General features: G+C 45.3%; 1 non-coding gene across 1 annotated transcript; it reads right to left on the bottom strand.

The window, feature by feature from the left end:
• Positions 1-1,719: 1,719 nt before the first annotated feature.
• On the bottom strand, positions 1,720-1,793 carry trnat-agu (transfer RNA threonine (anticodon AGU)). Its single transcript has one exon. It is a non-coding gene; the product is annotated as a tRNA-Thr (tRNA).
• Positions 1,794-8,092: the final 6,299 nt, after the last annotated feature.

Here is an 8,092-nt window from a genome sequence, read left to right as displayed (position 1 = left end):
GAGGGTTGTGAATCTTTGGAATTCTGTAACCCAGAGGGCTGTGGAAGCTCAGTTATTGAGTATGTTTAAAACAGAGATTGATAGATTTCTAAATACAAATGACATAAGGGAATATGAGGAAAGTGTGGGGAAAAGGGCATTGAAGTGGATGATCAGCCATGATCATATTGAATGGTGGGGTAGGCTCGATGGGCTGAATGGCCGACTCCTGCTCCTATGTTCCTATGTTCCTAACTCCACATTATCGATGAGATACAGCCTCAGGCTGACTTGTCGGGTGTTGCAAACAGATATCACTGCTTCTGATCTTCACCAGAACAGAGAGTGAGATGTAAAATTGATCATCAAACAGACTGTGAGAGAATACAACAGAATAAAACACATGGAAAGACACTGTGGAATAACAAATAGATTTGATTGGAATTTTGAATTTTGATTGGAATGGATAAAACAGCAGAAACAGCAGAATAAATTGGGACAGAAAAGAGAAACTGATGGGAAGAAGGAAGAAAAGAAAGGATGGATCTGTTCACTTTTTTCAGTTTTTTCACTGGTCCATCAAAGCTGGATTAAAAAAAGATGCAAAAAACAGAGAATTTCACCAAAAAGGGAGATTAAATGCTGCCGAAACCTTGGATCGAAGGATGCCCCAACAGATCACCTGTTTAACTGTCTCCTCACTGGGGGATTTCAATCAATGAGCAATATTATTCTCTACTTTTCTTTTGTTAAATGAAACCACTACTGTCACTTGGAGTTAATATCCCTGTGTTCCAACTCCTGAATAATAAAATTGTGAGTTTCGCGATATTTTCTGGACACATTCCCTGCTGAAAGAACTAAGAACTGTTTTCTAATTTACACAATACTATATACACACTCATCAAGCCTCCTAAACGAGCATCCTTGGTGCTGCTCTCTCTTCTCCCAAACCTCATCTCATGTGACTGTTACATCATCACTCTGATTGTGGGAGGGGTTGATCCCACTGTCTTCAGCATTAATCCTTTACAGCCTCATACTGCACTGTCTGTTCAAAAAAATCGGTGGAGGGAACTTGAATTATCAAAACAGCAACAGCTGCCAGTTGAAAATCAACTCAACCCATCAGAGAGAGAGAGAATGTCAGAGAACTTCCTGCATCCAGTCCTGACCCTGTCACGCTCAGCAGCTGCTCACCCAGACCCCACTCTCATCAACACTGAACATTTTTACTGAGACCCTTCAAATACTGTTTATAAAAGGCCGCAAAGATCAAAGTTCACACAGTTGTATTAAATACAACAAAGTTTAATATCTTCTCACCGTTTCTCGGTAACCACATGAGACATAGGTTTTCTTATTTGGTTCCTTTGATTTTTCTTGTTCCTGACTGACAAATATTCCAAACCTCAGTTAAACCCTCCCACTTGCGTCATGTCCCAGTCTCGGTTAAAAGCAACACATAATGACACAAACACTCTCCTTCAGTGAGATTAATATCAAGCTGTTTTCCAGGTTGAATGTAACTGTGAACAAATTTATGTCAAAGAAGTCACCTTTGATGTATTCGCACTGAAGTTCTGTACCAGGAGGAACAGCCATTCCAAACTCATATCCTTCACAAAGGCTGTTTTTGTATGTGATTGAAATTCATCATGTATTTTGAATTGAAGCTCACAAGACACAGATGTCAGTGTTGATAATGAAACTTTTCAAGCATGTTGCTACTGTGAAATAAGGCTCTGCTGGGAGTTGAACCCAGGATCTTCTGTTTACTCGACAGGTGCTTGAACCAACTAAGCTACAGAGCCAGATTGCAAATGTGTGTGCAATTGAAATCAGAGGAAGACCTTGCAGATAGTGGGCAGACTTTGGCGAGTCAAGAGCTGAGTTCGTCACGGCAGAGTTCCCAGCCTCTGACTCGCTCTTGTAGTTGCAGCTGTAGTTGTAATTGTAATAGGCAACCGTCCGTCTCGGAAGACAATGGGCTGCACCCGGGGTGTACGTCACTTCTGTGTGAAACATCGTTTGTTGTGGCTGTCGAGGACGACTCGTGAGTGACGATCCCTTCCATAGCTGGTACAGATGATTATCATTGGCCCGAGGTCGACTGATAATTTTTCCTTCCTCTGACCTCTCTTTCCCACCATCTGGTCATTTCTTTTGTCCTCTGCTTTTCCCATGGTCTTCCTGAATGCCTTTCTCCAGGAATTCCAGTCAGCAGGAAGGACTTCCCATGCATCGACTCCAATCCCAGTCAGCTTGAGATCTCGCTTTGCCGATGTCCTTGTATCACAGACGTGGGTGACCTGTTGGTCTCGTGCTGATAGCAAGCTCACCAAAGAGCATGTCTTTGGCAAAGCGACCGTCATCCATTCAGCACACATGACCCAGTCAACAGAGTCACCGCTGACTCAAGAGGGCAAACATGCTGCAGATCCCTGCACTCTGGTGTACCTCTGCATTCGGCACTCTGTCCTGCCAGGAGATGCCCAATATCCATCTGAGACAGCGGAGGTGGAAGCTGTTCAGCTGCTTTTCTTGGCTTGCATAAGTTGTTGATGCTTCTCTACTATAAAGGAGGGTGCTGAGAACACAAGCCTGGTACACGCGGAGTTTTGTATTTTCGATCAGTTTGCTGTCGGTTCACACTCGTCTTCTCAACTTTGACATGACAGCTGCAGCATTGACAATCCTGGTTCTGATTTCAGTATCAAGGGACAGATTGCTGGTGATTGTTGATCCAAGGTATGTGAAGCTGTTGACAACCTCCAAAGTGAGCCTGTCGATGTTGATGGAAGGTGGAGTCTCTAAGTCCTGGCCCATAACTTTGATCTTCCTGCTGCTGATCGTCAGTCCAAACTCCTTGCAGGCCAGGGAGAACCGATAGACAAGCTGCTGTTAATGAACTTCATTATGCGATGTCAGCACAGCGTCATCAGCAAACAGCAACTCACAGACCAAGAACTGACTCATTTTGGTCTTGGTGCGCAGTCTTGCCAAGATGAACAGCTTGTCATCAGCTCTGGTATGCAGGTGGACACCCCCATCTGAGTCATTGAAAGTTTAAAATAGCAGCATGGAGAGGAATATGCCAATTGTAAAGGATGTGAGCTGTGAGGAGGTTACAAGGAGGCTTCCAGGGGACTTGGACAGGATAAGTGAATGAAATGACAGATGGAATATAATGTGAATAAGTGTGAAGTTATCCACTTTGGTAGAGTAAACAGAAAGACAGAATATTTCTTAAATGGTGAGAGGTTGGGAAGTGTTGATGTCCAAAGGGACCTGGGTGTCCTTGTTCATGAGACACTAAATGCTCGCATGCAGGTGCAGCAATCAATTCGGAAGGCAAATGGTATGTTGGCCTTAACACGATGGGTCATGAGGACAGGAATAAAGATGTCTTGCTGCAATTGTATAGAGCCTTGGTGAGATCGTGCTGGAGTATTGTGCACAGTTTTGGTTACCTTATCTAAGGAAGGATATACTTGCCACAGAGGGAGTGCAACGGAGGGTCACCAGACTAATCCCTGGGATGGTGGCATTGTTTTATGAGGAAACTGGGCTTGTATTCCTTAAAGTTTCATTTAAAAGGCCATTAAAAGCTGAGATAGGGTGGAATTTCTTCACTCAGAGGGTGGTGAATCTTTGGAATTCTCTACCTCAGGGGTTTGTGAAAGTTCATTCATTGAGCATGTTCAGGACAGAAATTGATAGAAATCTTGATACTCATGACATCAAGGGATATGGGGAGAGCGCGGGGAAGTGGTGTTGAGGTAGATGATCATCAAGGATGTAATTGAATGACAGATCAGGCTCGACAGGGTAAACTGCCTCCTCCTACGTTCCGAAGAGAGTTTGCACCAGGACACAGCCCTGTTTTACCCCACTGCTGATCGTGAAAGTGTCTGATGTTGCTACATTGTAACTGACGGAACTGTGCATGTTCTCGTGGAAAGAAGAGATGACACCCAAGAGTTCAGGAGGGCAGCCTAGTTTCCACAGCAGTTTGAAGAGTCCGTCTCTGCAAACAAGATCGAAGGCCTTGGTGATGTCTATAAAGACAATGTAGAGTGGTCTGTCCTGTTCACAGTACTTCTCCTGTAACTGCCGAAGTGAGAAAATCATGTCGACTGTCGATCTACCAGCTCTGAAGCTGCACTGAGACTCAGGATAGATGCGATGTCAGGGTCTGCAATCTGGTCAGAGCAATGCGAGCAAAGACCTTCCCCACAATACTTAGCAAGCAGATGCCTCGCTAATTGCTGCAGTCACTGCGATCGCCTTTATTGTTGCACAAGGTGACAATGTTTGCATCACGCATGTTGAGAGGCGCAGATCTCCCCTTCCAACAGAGACACAGAAGTTCATGGGGATGCTGCAGCAGAGCTGCTTTTCCACTTTTGATGATTCCAGGTGGAATATCATCATTTCCCAGGGCTTTACCACTGGCTAGACGGTCAATGGCGTTGTTGAGCTCTATGGTGGTGTCGCTGTCCAGCTCCTCCATGACAGGGAAGTCTGGAATGGTGCTGAGAGCTACTTCAATGACAATGTTCTCCGTTATGTAGAGTTCAAGGCAATGCTCCACTCACCTTTCCATCTGCTTGTCAGGTTCAGTGATGATCACCCCTGTCTTTGTCTTCAAAGGTGTTGATTTAGTTACTGCTGCTCCCATTGCTTTCATAATTTTTTTTTTTATTCATTCATGTGATGTGATCATCACTGGCTAAGCCAGCATTTATTGCCCATCCCTCATTTCCCATGAGAAGGTGGTGGTGAGCTGCCTTCTTGAACCGCTGCAGTCTGTGTGAGGTAGGTACACCCACAGTGCTGTTAGGAAGGGAGTTCAAGGATTTGGACCCAGCAACAGTGAAGGAAAGGCGATATAGTTCCAAGTCACGATAGTGTGTGGCTTGGAGGGGAACTTGCAGGTGGTGGTGTTCCCATGAATTTGCTGCCCTTGTCCTTCTAGTTGGTAGAGGTTGCGGGTATGGAAGGTGCTGTCTAAGGAACCTTGGTGTGTTGAATTCCTTCATATGTCCCTCTAGCATCCCCCAGATTCAGTGGCAGTTTGTATGCTGTTGCAGAGTTTTAACCAGTATTGATTGGTGCAGTGCTGAGCAGTCTGCAGAGACTTGTTTCTGGCAGCTCTGAGAGCATCTAGAGTTTGTTTGCTGGAGACTTGTTTGTAGTTCATGAGGACTCTCTTCTTAGTTGCAGTAACTGACTCCATTTCAGTCCAATAAGCCTCAAACCAGTCAGCATTCCTCCCATCTCTTTTCCCATACACAGCGAGTGCAGAGTTATAGATGGTGGCGTGCAGATGATTCCACTTTGACACTGCACTGAGGCCTTGGGCGTTTTCTGAAAGAGCCTGATCGAGGATGTTGAGGAACTCCTGGGTCCTTTCTGGATCAGTGGTTCGGCAAGTGTTGATCCGAGAACGACCTTTCTTCTTGGATGGGTGAAGCTTTCTTGGCTGAAGCCTGACCTTGCTACACACCAGGGAGTGGTCAGTGTCACAGTCAGCGCTATGATAGCTGCGTGTGATGAGGACACTGCTGAGGGTGGTACGTCTGGTGATGACAAGGTCTAGCTGGTGCCAGTGGCATGATCGCGGATGTCTCCAGGACACCTTGTGGCACAGCTTGACCTGGAAATAGCTGTTCGTCACACAGAGTCCATGGTGACAGCATAGCTCCAGAAACCTCTGTCCATTTTCGTTCATCTTGCTAATCCCCTGGTGCCCTATGCTCGTTGGCCAAGCTGTCGTCAGTACCCAAGCTTGCGTCGAAATCCCCTAGAAGATACAGTCCCTCGGTGCTGGGAAATCTACTGATGGCAGTGTCAAGTGTCTCATAGAATTGATCCTTGACATCTGGGGTGGAGGTGAGTGTCGGGACATAGATGCATATGAGATTAACTGGGCCCGCGCTTGTTGACAAGTGAAGGGTAAGAAGTCTCTCTGAGCCTACTGTGGGTGGTTCACTCATCACAAGTAGCATGTTATTTACTGTGAAACCCACTCCATGCTCACGAGTTGCCTCTTGGGCTTTCCCCTGCCAGAAGAAGGTGTAGTGTTTCTATTTGAGGGATCCACTTTGAATGAGTCTAGTTTCTTGCAGCACAGCAATGTCCACATTGAGCCTTGTGAGTTCCTTGTCAATCACAGCTGTCTTGTGTGTGCCATCAACCTGCAGAAGGTTGTCGGTAAGGCCAGGACACATGGTCCTTACATTCCAGCTTGTGATGCGAAGCACTGGTGTCTTCATTGTTGAGTTTGTCTTGCCTGGTGCATAGATTATCAATCCGCCAGTTGAGAGATATCTCTCGAAGCTGTAAGCACCCATTGAAGCAAGTAGGTCGTGGCAGGACAGCACCTAACTGACTGGGGGCTGCACAGCTTGGAGTAGGTGGCAGTTATCCATTGAGACGCGATGATCTCTCCCACTGTCAAAAGTAGCCCCTAGTGCTCATACTCTACACCAATTGAGTGAGAGCTTATAATCGGTAACTGTTTCTTCCCATGTTTTGCTAATGTTTAACCATGAAGCTGGAGTGTCCTCTCCAGGGCACAGGCCTGGGAAAATAGTATGGAGACACTGAGCATCAGGACCCCCTCTCAGCATTGCTAGTATTGTCCAAAGGAAAGGAAAAAACCAGTACTATTTGGTACCAGCTCTGCTGTAGGAGTTGCTGGAAAACTACCTGATAAGTAACAGGTATGGGACTCCACTCCGGATTTACTGTCCAGGTTTACTCCCTAAGCCTTCTTCTCTCTCAAGACACCCACGGGGAAGTGAGACTTTTTGCCCATAGATGGGGCTCTGTTTCTTGGCATCAGGATGGAACCACACGCCAGTGGGCCTGCATGACATGCACAAGGATATCACACACTGCCCCATCCCTGGGACAGCTCAGAGAGATACCCTGATGATAATATACCCCACAGGAAAATCACAAACAGCCCCCTCCCTAGGACAGCTCAGGGTCAGACACTGCACACACTGCGACAACAGTGACATTACTGGATTAGTCCCTCCATTCTGAAAAACAAGCATTCACCCTACTTTATGCTTTCCGTCTCTCAGCCAATTTTGTATCCACGCTGCCACTGCCTCTTTAATCCCATCTGCTCACATTTTGTTAACAAGTCTATTTTATGGTACTTTTTCAAACACAATTTTGAAGTGCAGACACACACCATCAACCTCACCACCCTGGTCAACTCTCTCTGAAACTTCATCAAAGAAATTAATTCATTAATTAATTCATACACAATCTTCTGTTAACCAATCTGTACTGGCTGTCATTTATTAGCCCATGTTCTACCAAGTGACAGTTAATTTTCTCCTGGATAATTGTTTCTAAAAGTTTCCCCACCACTGACATTAGACGAACTGGTCTGTAGTTCCTGGGTTTATCTCTCTTTTTAAACAGGGCTGTATAATTAGCAATCCTTGCAGACTTATCTTTCAGTTCAGGAAAGTCTATTGTGGACAATCTCTTTGGGCATGACTTTAACCAATTAAATCAACAGGATACTTGATTAATAAGTCCAGAACTTTTATTAAGAGTAAAATAGTACTTAATAATTGGAAGTAAAATTATCTTGAACAAACTTGGGGAATATAACTTTACAGCTCTAGCAGGTGTGTGGACTGGTCGAGCTTGGTCTCAGAGTGTCACGGTCCTCTTTGTCCAGCCTAGATCCCTCATCAGGTGGAGAACTTGGTGGATGATCTGAGCCTTTACCCCTGAGATCTTCTCGTGTTCCTGCACACTGAAACCTTACAAGATCCCTACTTTTAACCCCTGGATGGCCATCACACCACCTTGTAAAATAATAATTGGTCTGAGCTGTTGCTAGGTACATTTAATTGATGATGTCTTCCACTAACAGCCAACTGTCCTCAGAATCTCAGACATGAGTACAATGGAGTGGTTTCACACTGTCTCCCAATCTGATCTGAAACAAGTTTCCTATTCATTAAATCGAGACTCTTGAAAATGATGGAAATACTCAGCAGGTCTGGCAGCATCTGTGGAGAGAGAAACAGAGTTAACGTTTCAGATCTGTGATCTTTCATCAGAACTGGGCTGA

The sequence above is a fragment of the Heterodontus francisci genome, unplaced genomic scaffold (assembly GCF_036365525.1).
Source record: "Heterodontus francisci isolate sHetFra1 unplaced genomic scaffold, sHetFra1.hap1 HAP1_SCAFFOLD_278, whole genome shotgun sequence".
NCBI classification, from domain to species: domain Eukaryota; kingdom Metazoa; phylum Chordata; class Chondrichthyes; order Heterodontiformes; family Heterodontidae; genus Heterodontus; species Heterodontus francisci.
Note: the sequence above shows the minus strand (reverse complement) of the source record. Positions and strands in the feature narration are given on the sequence as shown.